The sequence below is a fragment of the Lepisosteus platostomus genome, chromosome 6 (genome assembly GCF_059453375.1).
Source record: "Lepisosteus platostomus isolate fLepPlt1 chromosome 6, fLepPlt1.hap1, whole genome shotgun sequence".
Classification (NCBI taxonomy): domain Eukaryota; kingdom Metazoa; phylum Chordata; class Actinopteri; order Semionotiformes; family Lepisosteidae; genus Lepisosteus; species Lepisosteus platostomus.
In genome coordinates, this window is record NC_142616.1 from 66,251,017 (window position 1) to 66,265,237 (window position 14,221).

At 48.2% G+C, this 14,221-nt stretch overlaps 1 protein-coding gene across 2 annotated transcripts in view; it reads left to right on the top strand.

Moving 5' to 3' along the window:
• Window positions 1–14,221, top strand: part of cacna2d2a (calcium voltage-gated channel auxiliary subunit alpha2delta 2a) — a 252,799-nt gene that overhangs the window by 49,525 nt on the left and 189,053 nt on the right. The gene's annotated exons all lie outside the window — the stretch shown is intronic.

Here is a 14,221-nt window from a genome sequence, read left to right on the forward strand (position 1 = left end):
GGCAGTGTTCATCGTGGAACAGGAATAAACTGTAAGCAGCAGTACTTTAAAAATCTTAGGATTTATTTTCCTTTTTTTTTACCCTTTACCTTCCTCTGGGATTCCAATATAGATGGGAGGGGGACTCTAAGACTCTGGCTTTTTTTTCTCCATTTTTATTTACCCTTTATCTGCTTCTACAGATGGTATGAGCCAGGACCCAGGCTAGTTAAAAAGACTGATAAAATCTTAAACAACGCCTGTAAACAGAGGTGGGGGGGATAATCCTTGATTATTCCCCCCTCCCCCCAAAATGCTGTTGGGAAGAGCTCTCTGGAGAGCTTTGTCGCTCAGGAAGAGTAGCTGTGAGGGGGGGTTTCTGAGCTGTGGTGGTGTTGGAGAGGCACGGTTTTGTGCCCTGTGCTGAGCCCTGGGAGCACGAGGCTGAGTGTCAGGAAACAGGACAGTTCTGTCAGCAGCGATTAATCTCACTGTGATTAACTCTCCTTCGCTACAGCAGGCAGCTAATACAGTGGAGCCAGGCTCCTTGGCAATGGATCGAACAGGGAGAGGGAGACAGTGCCCTCTTCATCACGCTCTGCCTTTGAAAACCCATCGGGCAGAAAGGAAAATGCGACCCCGCGCCATCGACAAGTTAATAACGGAGGGCGCTAATATCTGTGTTTTGGGAGATGGGAGATCTCGGAAGAGAGAGAATCTGAGCACGAACGCGGAAACAAAACGCGCTCGCCCGCGCCCGAGCCCCGTCGAGACTTCGCAGAGCGATGTGAAAAGACACCCGACTGCCGAGTCCAGCTGGACAGAGTTCATCTCCCAAAGAGACTGAGGCGAATTGTGCACCGTCTAAAAAAACACTGAATCTCGGCCTTATTCAAGATGCAGACTGTCCAGTTTCACCCCACATAGTTTATTTTTCAACTTCAAGGACTTGAGTTATACGAATCTATATTCTGTGAATGCCGCATCTCGCTCTTCCTTGAAAAATATATAATACTGATCGTTTTATGCATCTTATAAAACGGTCATTTAAAAATTGTAATTTAGTAACTTTGGGATATTCGGCATGGCTAAATTTGACATAGAATGTAGGGAGATGTATCGGGACTACTAAGTCATGCTGCTTGTGTTGTTGCATGACAATGAAAACTGTTCTTACTATTCTATCATAAGAAGTGTTCCTATAATATACATACGAGCGCTTCTTAATTTTTTTTTTACAGTGCAGGTTGATTGAGCGCAGCAGAGGAGGTGGTTTGACCTGTTGAGTATCAAACTTAGATAAGGAAAAAAATGGGGAAATAACGCAGAGAGGCTACAGCTTCATAAGAGAACAGTAGCATGGTGTGTCACCAGTCTGTGGGAGCAAGACCTCAGGTGGGGTTCAGTAATGGAGCCAAGTCCTCTATAGTGATGAATCAGCATTTTATTCGAAAACTGCATGGCCGACTGCAAGTGTACCACGAATGGAGCAAAAAGATGGCAGTTGGGCCCAACAGACCAATCAATGTGAACGTCAAAGTGGTGGTGGTGGTGTGGGAAGGATTGTCTAGTTGCTATAGAGCTCTGCTTTTATGTAATCAGATTTTAGTGATCTGATTGTTCAGTGCTACATTGATCAAGTCCTCACCTGCTCCTCTTCCTTGCATGGGACAACATTCCAGCTATGAAAAACATATATCCTGATTGCACCTTGAGTACTCTAATCATACTCGTCTTGAGTTCCAGTGGACATCTGTGGGATGGACTGGACGTGAGGCATCAGAGGGCTCAGGGACCAGTAGACAGGCACAGGCCTGTCCAGGCTCCAACAGAGGGAAGAGACCGAATCCCATCAGACAGTATCTGCAACCTGCTGGAAAGCCCATGTGACACAGATGTGCAGACTGTCTACTAGCCTGTGACTTTGACAATAGACCTCCCGTCGATCAGCACTGCTAATTACAAATGTTCATCAGCATAATGAATTTGTTTACGTCACGCGTGTTCGATAAAAAGCCAGCGCACCTGCTTGAAAAAGTGTAATTTTCCTGATGCATTTCTGAATGTTTCATTTATAAGCCATAAATCTATTTTGAAGCTCAGCCTCCTGTATATATTTGTCTTTTTCAAACAAATTCAGAATGCGTAAATTCAATTTCTGTCTCATGGCAACACCTCCGAAATGATTAAGGAAGACTGAAGTCCACTGTAAGGTCTCGCAATTTAATCTGATGAAATTACATCCCTTGAAAGAAAAGCTGGGACACTGTGGCTTGGCATCTCCAACCTTTTATTACTGAATTAATTGAGCTGAATGCTGTCATGTGGGACACTGGGATCTTGCATAGATTTTGCTCCAGGTTATATACAGCATAATTAAGGAAAATAACTTCATGTAACATCTACATGTAATATAAACTTGGAACAAATAGAACCTTGAGTTCCACACTGAAAAGAGAGAAATTGACCTCCACTTGTGCCCATGCAGATCACATTTTGATGTATCTATCCACTTGAAAGTAAAAAAAAAACAACTACTTGTTTTTGATCGTGTGCAAATTGCATCCGAGTAGCACCTCCATGAAATAGATTTTGTTTCTGGCTTCCTCATGAACGCCCAAAGTGGCTTTCTTTACCCATCAAGGAATTCTCAGGATCAGGATTGTTGCCGAGGAGTGCATGCTCTCCTTTCACTGCTGATGAGCTGCAGGTGGGTGGTTTCACCTGTGCAGAGTGTCGTGTGAACAGAGAAGGTTCCCCAGTTCGGGCCTTTGAAATGCTTTTAATTACTCGCCTCCTGGCGTCCCATTCATCACGGCACCTGTACTGTATCCCATGAGGACCTCGGTCTGCATCGAGATGAAGGGCAGGCCTCCTGGGCACTGTCGATTTCCTCCAGGGTAGCTGAGCCATCTAACGGATCTCCCCTGTTGGGAGTGGTAACAGAAGTCCCCTGTCCTGGGGTTCTGGAAATTGCTCCCTTGGTGCAGGTTGAAGAATCTGTTTTCAGTCCGTGCAACACAGTGTATACTCTTGCATGCAATATTCTATCTAGAATGTTAAACAGTTTCAGTATGTTTCAAGCAGTTCATTTGTTACACAACCCATCTGCTTCAGCACAAAGGTGAGATTTGGATGTTCAGCCACGTGAGAGAGCTACCGAGTAAAAAAACTCAGTGGTGCTGTGGGTTGTGATCATCATGCTTCCCTGCAATTGGCAGCTATTCCCTCCCATTCGTTTCGGGACTTAAGCCTTCTTGAGCCGCAGTGCAGATGATGCCAGATGTGCAGATCTTCCAGGTGTTGCCTTTGGAAGTCCGTAGTCCTCGATAAGGTGCTCCAGGTATGCCGACACTATCACAGACACTGGCAGCTACTCTTTGTATTGCTTCTTGTAAAACTGATTGCAGGCCTCCGAACAGCCATGTTCCTCCTTTACATAAAACCATCTTGCAGCCCATGAAATGTGCATCTGATGCTTAAAACACTCGGTTAGCCCCAGTGCTTTAGCAGAATTTGTTTGTGTGTAATAGGGTTTTTGGCACATATGTCTGAACAATCCACAGAGATTAGAGATCAGACAGGGCTTTAAATATGGAAATGAATTGTGATGTGCTGTTTGTGAGCTGCCTGACAGGTTGCTGGTTTTGAAGGATACTTCAATTACAGCAGAACCACTTAAATGAGGACACTTTAAGTGAATAAAACCATTTGCATGAAGGGAATGCTGCGGGGGTCCAGGGCCCTTTACCCCGAGCAGCTATTCAAGCTAAAATATTTAATCAGGGGATTGGAATGGGAAGGTGCACAGGCACTTGCATTATTTTTCCTCCTGTAATTCAGCAGCGGTTCTGGTCTTGCCACCTCACTGGGCCGGCTAATTGAGTTTGAGAAGAAGGGTAAATGGCTCAGCATTGCTCCGAGTTTGTGCTGAGGGGTCAGCTCTGGGGGCTGTTGTTTTTTTTTTAATGGGGACACTCATCTCTCCTGACCTAACGGCAGCTGGTGTAATACCGTGCGATTCAGTGCAATTTGCATCGGGGGAGATGGCTGAACGGGGGAATGGAGGAGGTATTTCTAAGCAGGGCAGGTATGGGGAGGGGAGGATTGGCCGAGCCTAAAGAGGAGATCTGCTCACGCCAGCCAGAGGCACAAGTCAGTCATCTCTTGGCCTGCCTCAGAAAAGTGCGTTAGGCATAACCGTCAACTGATGCTTGGTGTGATCACCACCCACTCTTTGTACAGGGTTTGCATTTTTTAATCAAATAAAGGTATTTTCTAATCATATCTTCCTATTAGTTACTGTCTCTCTTATACTGAAAGTTAATTGGATTAGCAGTGCCTTGAACACTCCATCTGGTAGGGTTTGGGTAGTCAAAACTACAGCAGGAGAAAGCCAAAGAAATACAAGACACTAGATTCTAGACCTGGGTCTTTAAGGAAAGACACCTAAGCTGAATCTGTTGCCCTCTTTTACTTTGGCTTTTGAAAACCCTAAACCCGAGTTTTTATTTGGAGTGCAGGGCACTAATTAACAATGTGCCAGGTCTTGGTTATTGCAGTCTGCACATACAGTATGCAGCAAGACATTTGAAGTGCCCTTTGAGGAGTTCTGTACAGTCTCGTGTTGGAAGTGCCCTACAAAGCTGATTTGAAACATACAGGCTGTCCCTTCAAATATTTGCCGCAGTGGTACATGGTATACAGCACAGACGTTGATGCAAAACCCCTTTGACTTTCTTAATGCTAAAATGTTGATGAAAGATGGATGAGATCTGTCTGTTCTGTTCAGCTTAGCTCTTAGCATCGCGAATGCTGCGTCCTTGCAGTTTTCTCTGATGAAACATGACCTGGGCTGTGCTGTTTTGTAGCCACGCTGCCTGTAAAAACAAATGCTACTGTACACACATTTTTAGAACTGGAGCAGGAACACACTTGTGGCTTACAGGGTAGGGTGCTTAACTCTTGACCTGAAGGACTTCTCCCTCTCTCTCCTGGTTTTTATTTCATGTGAGCTTTCACTGACATCCCGCTTGATTATTCCCTTTGTGCCTCCAGTTCTTGATTTCAGAAATATCCTGCTGCAAGAAGAAAGTTTCAAGTAAAGTTCCCTGAAAAATCTCCCGGCCTCTAGGTTTCCTCCCACTTTCCAAAGACGTGGTGACTAGGTTCTCCATTTTTCAATTGGTTGTGCGTGACCCGTGTGATCCAATCACAGATGTAGTCCTGTTTTGCGTATTACAGTATGCTTCTGGGATAGGTTCCTGCAACACAAACAGCAGGAGTAAGATTTTCTTTTGTAATGGATGGGTGGAACTTTGCTCAGTCTCTCCTCTTCGTGCTTAAATCCTAGGTGACCAGTTAACCCAGATGGGTAAACATGACACTATACAAGATGCCTGCCGAGGTCCTCACACCTGAAAGAGGGGAAGTTTGAAACCCATAAATTAGTGCACTAATTAATCACTAACCTTATGCCCGCTTAAGAACTCAAAACAAAAGGCTGTAACACTGAACTTGAGAGCTCAGATGGAAGGAGAAACTGAAAGAGACCAGTTGCACCAGGACTAGGGCTGGGAACCACTTAAAAAAGCTGTAGCTTTGATTGAAGAACTTGAGAACAGAGGTGGGCACTTGTACTTGTATAACCAATCCCATACATGACTAGGGACCGGTGGAGCCCAGCCAGATAGCAGCCCTGTGCAGAACAGATTTAATTGGAATAAAAGCCCAGGCAGTTGAACTGGGATCAAGCAGGTCTCTGGAGAGTCGACTCAAAAAGCCCCACAGATGGAGCAGAACTGATTACCAGACAGGCATACGAAACCTCTCTCCTTTACAGATTACAGCAACTGCAGAGAATAATGGAGCAAAGTCAATGGCTTAATCCCCCACTGTTCCGTCTGCCTGTGATCTTTTGCTGTGGGGAAATGATGTACAGTAGGGCTGATGAAGATAACAGCCCATGATTTAAAGGTTGGGTCAGTAAAGCAGAAAACAATTCTTATGTAATGAAACAGGGAAAAGACAGTGGAGGGTGGGGGGAGAAAAAGACACAGTGTGAATGTAGAGGCAGACGAAAGAATTACTGTGCATTCTGTTGAGCACCTGACTGACACCTCGACTAAATTGGAGGCTAAAAACCAGCATTAGTTAGTCTGTGAAAATGAGGGCAGTGGAGCATCGTGAACTGTTTAAAAAATGACTGCTGTGATTTCATCAGAATGATATCAAGGCATTAACATTTCACTTTTAATGTGAGACTGTGTGATGTAAGAAGCAGAAGGCAGGGGGAAGTTAGCAGGAGGTGGGAGGAGAGATTATTAGAGACATTTTCTCAGTAGTATTGGCATTATTGGTGTTGGTAGTCATAGTAAACTGAGGTTTTTTTTACCCCAAATTAGGACTCCCAGATATGCGTAAGCACTCTCTTGAGCTGTACTGCTGTACTACAGAGTTCCTTGGGAAAGCTGTGGAATTAAAACGAGGACAGGCCAGGGTTCCTCAGCAGCGGAGCAGGCTGGTCTGACCCCCGTTTAGGGTTTCTTCCTGATGCTGGCAAATTTGAGTTCTCCTACAGCCCAAGGAATGGCCATTGGATTCGGTCCCTGTTTGGAGCTCTATGTCACATGTCCTGGTTTCTGTGCTACTCTGCTTGGGAATGAGCCTGCCTGAACCGAGCTCTACACGAATATCTCCCCATTCAGCAGCCACGGTACGATCGGCACATTTGAGGAGGATCATGAAAACTAAAGGCGGCAATGGGGCAAGAGTGATAATAAACCGATTTTAAAAAAGATATTAAAAATGCAGTTTAACAAAAGAAGGACATTTTAATGCTCTCCGGCGCCTCTTCGGTGGCGGGTTTATTGAGATATAGGGTGCATCTTAAGCCTTTGACAACCACATTTAATCTTCCATAAACTGCAACTGTCTAATTTGTCTGCAGACGGTCCCTGTTGCTTTCGGCTGACTCCTCTTCATGCTTCACTGCAGCTTGCTTTCCTTATTGACGACTTTTACATGTCAATCGGGTAGCGTACTTCATCACAAGGCCTTTGCTTCTTGCAGTACTGTAGCTCTGAAATGATTGCGAACTCCAAAAGGCTCTGCTGCAAGGCTCCGTCTCCTCACCCCTCTTTTTTCACTCCGCCGTGCCTAATTTGTTTTACTACTTGTTCGTTAGCAAAAGAGCAAAGCCGTGGAGCCTGAATGATTGGCAGTGGAGACATCTGTGCTGGAAAGCTGTGGATCAGCCTGGCGCTGCTGAGAGTTTCCCTCTGTACTCCTGAGTGACGGACTCCTGCTGTAGACGAAAGGTCTCCCCTGTATACCGTTTTTCTCAGATTAAGCTGTCCATCCTAGGTGTCTGGAAGGGATTTTTTTTTCAGGGAATAGATTTAAGGGGTTTGAGCAGACACCTGAAAATACCTGCGCCCATACCCTAAACCGGTTTCCTAAAATTATAGGCGATACGCATTTGGTGAAATGCCTGTGTGTATGGATGGAGATGGTTGTAATTAGTAGAAAACCAAGTACAGATAAGGGGGTGGATACTCGGGTTGGGGTGATGTAAGGTTGGAGTGGATTAGTGGAGTGCCACAGGGATCTGTGCTAGGATCCTTCTAGTTTATGACAGTCTAGGTTCCGGCATAGTTGGCTAAATTAGTCAAATTTGCAGATGGCACCAAACGAGGAGGACTGACACACACCACTGAAGCAGCAAGTAAATTCAAAACGATTTAGGACAGACTGGGCAAAGACCTTGAAGATGAAGTGCCGTTTGGACAAGGTCAGGGCTTGGCATATTATAAAGACAAAATATACATACAGTACCTGTACAAAATATGGACAAGACTCATGAACGAGACAACATGGAGAAAAATTATGAATAAGACTTAGGCATTAATTCCGCCACATTGGCAGACCGACTGCTGGGATATGACGCTAAAAGCATTTAAATTGAAATAACGGGAGGTTGCTGCTGAAACTGGCCCATGAAAATATCGGAATCGGCTCTCGCTGTCTGATGGGCTGAAGCCCGGACCGGTGCCAGGAGCCGCTGCCTCATGTGCCCTTGCGGTGCTGGAAGAGCTGTGCGGGCCCCCTCGTCAGTATGCGTTTCATTTCCTTTTCCCCCTTCCTGCCCACTCGGCACACGGCTTGAGGGCAGCAGGTCCTCTGGGGGTCAGGCTGTGAGCAGGTGGCGCTGGTTGTGTGGGAGGTCAGTCTCTCTCCTTCCTGGCACGTTGCCTCTGGCCCTGAGAAGCTAGGGCATGCTGGCCCCGGCCCAGGTGGGCACCTGTTTCCTGTTCTGGGACAGCTCGGGGGGGTTGGGGGCTCCCCACTATCCGCACCCCCATGGCCAAAATCAGAGCACTGCCACCCCCTGCTATCCCTTAGACGAGTGGAGAACATCTCAGTCTTTGAGTATGATGAAACTATAGTACGCAGAATAACATTAAAGACTGCGCTCTTTTTTTTTTCTTAGAAAAATTAATAATAGAAGCACTGTTAGTTATTGTTTTTTCTTGACTCCCCAGTCTTCTGAACTTACAGCTGCGCCTAACAGAAACCCCACTGCTCTTCACATTGCACATAACTGGGCTAACCTGCAGGTTGACCCTGGTTGCCCTTCCTGTAAGCATTTACAGGCTAGCACACGGCTGCTGGCTCCGAAGCATCGCCAGCGCTTGAAATTGCTTCTGTTTCTCCTTTTGCGCCGTGCTTTCAGCTCGTGTTTGGCTTGAGACAGACTTCTACTGTGCTGCAGCAAACTAGGCCTGTCACCGGTGCTGCTGAAGGAACTGCAGAAGGGGGAGACATAGGTTTTTCAGACACGAGGGCATGCACATGCACATGACAGATGCGCATCGCCAGGATGATATTTTAATATAATGCAACATTCACGTCGCTTGGAGGGTTACAAATGTGCAATTTAACTGTTGCTCCCGGTGATACAGGAGCCCAGGAGGCCCTCTTGCGGGGCCCTGGAAGTTCCTGGCTCCTAGATGCCCTGAAGTTCTCGTCACTCGTGATTCCTGTGTTCTGCTGGTACAGCAGGGAAGAGTGAGGCTGTGGAGAAATCATGATTCTGTTGTCTGTTGCATTAATGAAGCCGTGATTTCCCGTTGCTGGATAGTGGACTTGAAGAACTGCACTTGATTGCCACCGATTGATTTCCTTCTCGCTATGTTCTTCTGCAACCTGGTTATTTTGGAAGTGCTGGCTTTATTTATTTTTTTCCTGTCCGGATATGCTTCAGACTAATTTCCGTGCTGCGCTGTATTTTAGCGATTGGAATGAGAAGGCGTGCCTCTTTGCAGCCGGGTTGCTTGTTTGCTGCGTTAGCTGCATAGTTGCTTCCAGCTGTTGAAAAACCTTGTGGTTGTAGCTGTTGGAGAACTGTCCAGAGCTGGGCGACATACTGTAGTAGCGCGAATTTGCACTCAAATGTCCCCTCAGATCTACAGGGGTGAGAATCATCTGTTCGCTGCTTAAGAGGAGTGCTTGAAAATCATAATTAAATTGTTTTTTTTTTGTCCTTAATTGTCTGCAGTTGTTTCCGTTTGACATTTTGACTCATTGTCATTGTCACTCTGTTCAGCTTGTTGTCTTAACGCTCATACAAATGGCAGGGATCTGCCTCATTCCCACCCCAGGCTCTGCAGCGCCCGGAGTGCCCGGAGCCGAGTTAGGAAGGATCCAGCGCTCTTCGATGGGGGACGCTGTTGAGCATAAAGCTGAGGATGCCTGAGTATCTTTAAATACCTTTGTAAAAAACAATGGCTGGAAGTTAATTTAACAAGTTGTGTGAGCTTTTACTGAAGATGTAGCTACTATACTGTAACTATTCGGTCCATCTAGCCCGTTCAGTAGTTAGTAGTTCACTGATTTTAGCCAGCATTTTTAGAAAGGAGCCAGGGTATCGGCTTCAACCACGTCGGTTGTTCCACCCTCCCACAACCTTGGTGTAAAGAAGCGTCTTCTGTTCTCGGTTTTGAATGTCCTTCTGCTTTGTTTCCACCTGTGCTCTGATTTTGTTTATCTGCTGATTCTGAAGGAGTCCACTAAATGACTCTGCATTGTAAGCTCAGCCTGTGCCTTGAAAGAAGCATCTTTTTACAAGTTGGAACGCCTGGGAAGCCTAGGGTTCGCTCGTTTTAAAGGATTGAGATGCTTGCATTATTTTGGCTCCCCTGCAAAGTCGCAGTCAGAAACTCCGGGTTTCCTGCAAGAGATCCTCAGCTCAGTCACGTACGAGAAACCGAACGAGTGGTCGCCTCGTTCGCAAACTTTCTGTTCTTAGGTGGTACAAATTACAGTTAGGCTGCAGGAATAGACCTTCTGCAGTCAGCAAGACAAAATAGACTTGTCAAGTAACAAGGAATCAGACGAGTCACTGAGTGAAGGCATCTGAGTGATCATCCTGAGTTCAGTGGCATTGTAGCTGTCATGTCGCTGAGTGGGAAAACGAAGCTTCACTCACCACTTCCAATTGTACTTAAGGAAATAAACACCCGACAGATTGCAGCGAATCTTAATTCGCGCTTCCGACTGAATTCTGAACAGGGAAGCGCGGCCTCGTTCAGGTGTCGGGAATATTCACAGGTGGAAAGCTCGGGCTTTTCGCAGCCGAAAAGAGAGCCGAAAGCGATAACGGAGGGGAGGATCGTTGGACATCATCTTCATTAAGGTGGCCGTGCTGTGCAGACGGCAGATTTCTCCCAGCTTTGTCATGCACTCAGGGGGAGGGCAGTTAAATGCCCTTCAGAGAGGCCCTCCAGGTCAATGTGAACCACGTGGACACCAGCAAGTGGGAGCTCATAGCCCAGGACTTATAACCCAGGGCTGTTTTTGGTGGTGCAAGGATCTCTGTCCTTTTGAAACCACACAGGGACAAGGGCAGAGGAGAGGGACCGTGGGCAAAGCAAGTCGTGGTCCAGATCAGTAACCCGGTCCACTGGGACACGCATGCCTCCTGCACGGACCCTGTCCTGTGCCTGTCCTGGGTTGGCTCATTATCCATCTTCTCCCACCGATGAGACCGGGGAGAGGGTCCGGCTGGTGTGCGATGCCAGCGGAGATCGGCATTACTGCCCTTCACTATCTCCATGGGGCGGGGGGGTGAGCCCAATCAAGCTGAGAGCTGAAGTGCAGGTTGAGCTTCAATAATTAGAGTCCAGAGGGATTCTGGTGCTCGCGGTGCCGAGCCTCCAGAGTGGGCGGCGCCCTGGGGTTACCGGGGTCGAGATCGAGGGGTTCCACCTCCTGTCGCTCCCCTCTCCCCTCTGGAAGTGACGGGGGGCTCCCAATTCGTGGGTCAGCTTCCCCAGCCCCAGGGTGTCTCCCTGCCAGTGCCCTCTGCGGTATATGAAGACGTGAACAGCTTGTTTACACCCCCTTGCCTTGCTCACATTTCCCCCACAGCTCAGCCTTTTTCTCCATCAAGCAAGACGGTGAAAGTGGCCGGCTTGTTCCCCGGGCCTCGGCGCTGGGGCTGTGCTTGCCCGTCTGTCTCTGTTTGGGGGTTTTCACAGCTCGTCTTTAAGAATTTCCGGGCCCCTCGGCCCCCCTCTCCCTCTGCGTGCAGGCTGCTTGCCAGGGAGCCCGGCAGCGGTCTGCTGCTCCGCTCTCCCGGGCTTGGCAGCGCCCGGCGCCAGCGACAGCACATTAACGGCGCCGCCTGCGCCGCTCCATCATCTGCTTCTGCTTCTGAAGCGGCGTCACACACCACCCGGGCCCACGCAGCACAGGCCTCGCCTTGGACTCACTTCTGTTTTGGCATATGCTAGGAGCGCCCGGCGCGGCGCCTCTCCGGCTCGGTAAACAAGCGCGGGGCGGGCTGGGGCGCTTCGCCCCTCTGAAGGATTTGGATGACGTGGGGGGGGGGGGGGGGGTTGGTGTGGTGTCGCGGATGTTCTTGCCTCTTATACTCACGAGTGAATGAATATGGATCCAAAGTGATGTATAAGGTCACATCACACACACGCACAAAAAAGGGGGAGAGTGATCTGTTAACGGGGACGTGACAGCAAGGTCATGTTCCATAATGCGATAAGACTCTGATAAAGGTCATTACCACTTCGAGGAAAAATGTCCTTTAATTGGTTGATTAAGTATGTAACATATTATCATGATCATCATCCGGGGATGGAAACCCATTGTTCTCGTCCAGGTCCTGATGAATACTCTACTGGCGGCTAATGAGTTGTGTGTGTGGGTAATTGAAGTGTGCTGTAATGGGGGAGCTGAACAAATGGGCTAACAGAGACAGGTTTCGTTGGATCTGATCGCCCACAGATATCTTAAAATACACCCCTGGATGCACAGGCTGTACTCTCCCGAGGGGGGACAAGATGCAAAAGCAGGTTTCTTTTCCAAATGCAGTACCGTCTCCCTGCACCGTGCCGAATCGGAGACCCCCCCCCACCCCGGCTCCTTGTTTTTGCTGCGTCTCGTCTGGATTCTGACGTAACTGCTGCCTCGCCTCCTGAAAGACGGGAGGTTTCTGCTGCAAAGACACCCGCCCTGTCGTTTCCCTGCCCTGCACGGTCCGGATCCGGCCACTCGGACGCAAGCTTGCCGTGAAGTTGCAAAGGCGCTGCCCCGTGTCATGCCCGGAGCCGACTTCTGATGAGCGGTTTTTCTCTGTCCACATCCCCGGAATAATCTCGCATAAGGCACTGCTGGGAGCCAGGCCCAGGCCGAGAGAGCTGGAGCTCCCCTGGGGAGTTAAACGGAATCGGATGCTGAATATCCCCTTTCTCTCTCTCTCTCACCCTCGCCAAGCTCGGCTGGGAGCCATGCAATCTGCATCTCCCCCCGTCTGCTGCCAGAGTGCACAACTGGGAGTATTCTGTCAGCGGCAGAGGCGAGAGACTGGAGCTGTTTATGACGTGACACTTCAGTTTGGAGAGCTGCAGATCACCAATGCATAACAAGCTATGAAGTCTCATGTATACATCAGCTGAGCACCTGTGATGGCAATTTTACAATTTGTCTTTTGTTAATAAACACGGAATTGATCATTAGGGATCAGTTCCTGCTGGGTTTATTAAGTGCATTATAGACCGTAAAAAAGTGAGCAATGGATTTTGCAAGTCTTTATCTCACTTGTTACCATTTATGGAGTTACACAGGCAAACTGCGTGGTGGTGGTGGCAGAAGCAAGTTCCATAAGCTTAAAGGCCGATTTGATTCTCTTTCCTAGCTGTTTCGAACTCTTGATTATGTGTCATTCTAGCCGATTTCAAATTGAAGCCATCAGCGCTCCCTTATTGGTCATCCTGCGAGCAGTCCTGTAGACGAATCGGGGGACCGATTGCCCGCTCGCTCCGAGATGATTGATTTTTTTTGCAGTTCTTTTTGCAAGGCGTCCTGTGAAATGTGAGGAATCGGGAAACCACGTGTTGGAGGCTTTAGGAAGTAAATCCAGGCCTGCGGAGAGTCACTGACCCTGCTGCGGTCAGCAGTGGTGGCACAGAGACGTACGTGCCGTGTGCCCATCTGTACGAGGGGTAACACGGAGGTCAAAGGGCACAGGCTTGAGATGGACAGGCAGCTGTGACAATGTAGCAGACTGGGAGTCCATACAGGCTCTAGCCTGGAGAGAGACGGGCAAAAGGTAGCGAAATCTCCCGCTGGAGACGAGACGCAGAATTTCAGAATGCAAGACTGTTTCACGCCTATTTAAAAACAATTACGAGCGAGGGCTCTGCGTGGCTCCATCTCGGGGAGGAAACAAGAGGAGCTGTCAGCTGGACGAAGATTAAAGCACAGGCAGCATGCATTTAGTCGTTTAAGGAAAAGGCATTCAACAGAGTTATTAAAAAGTAAAAAAAAAAGAAAACACTGTTCTTAACGCGGCGGCCTCGGCGCACGGGGACTGTCAGGCAGCGCGGAAAACGAGGCTGACTGCCGGCGGCCTCTCGCCCGGTTTCATTTCTTTCGCATTTTATTTTTGCCTCTTCCCAGCGCCCGCCTCACCTCTGACTGCCAGGGAAACAGAGCATGCAGAGAAGGCAGAAGACGGCGCGCAGTAAAAACATGGCCCATCCAGAGCCGGTTTATTCGAAATGCTTTTATCGGTATGCTTTCAGGCAGCGCGTAGCGAGCACAGCGGTGGCTCTGAGTAATAGAGGCGTTCGTTTGAAATATAATGATGTATTGCACTTTTTGCAGGAGAAAGTTGCAGCCGGCTTGTGTGGCTGTGGCTGAGAATTTGACTGTGCTGGCGAGA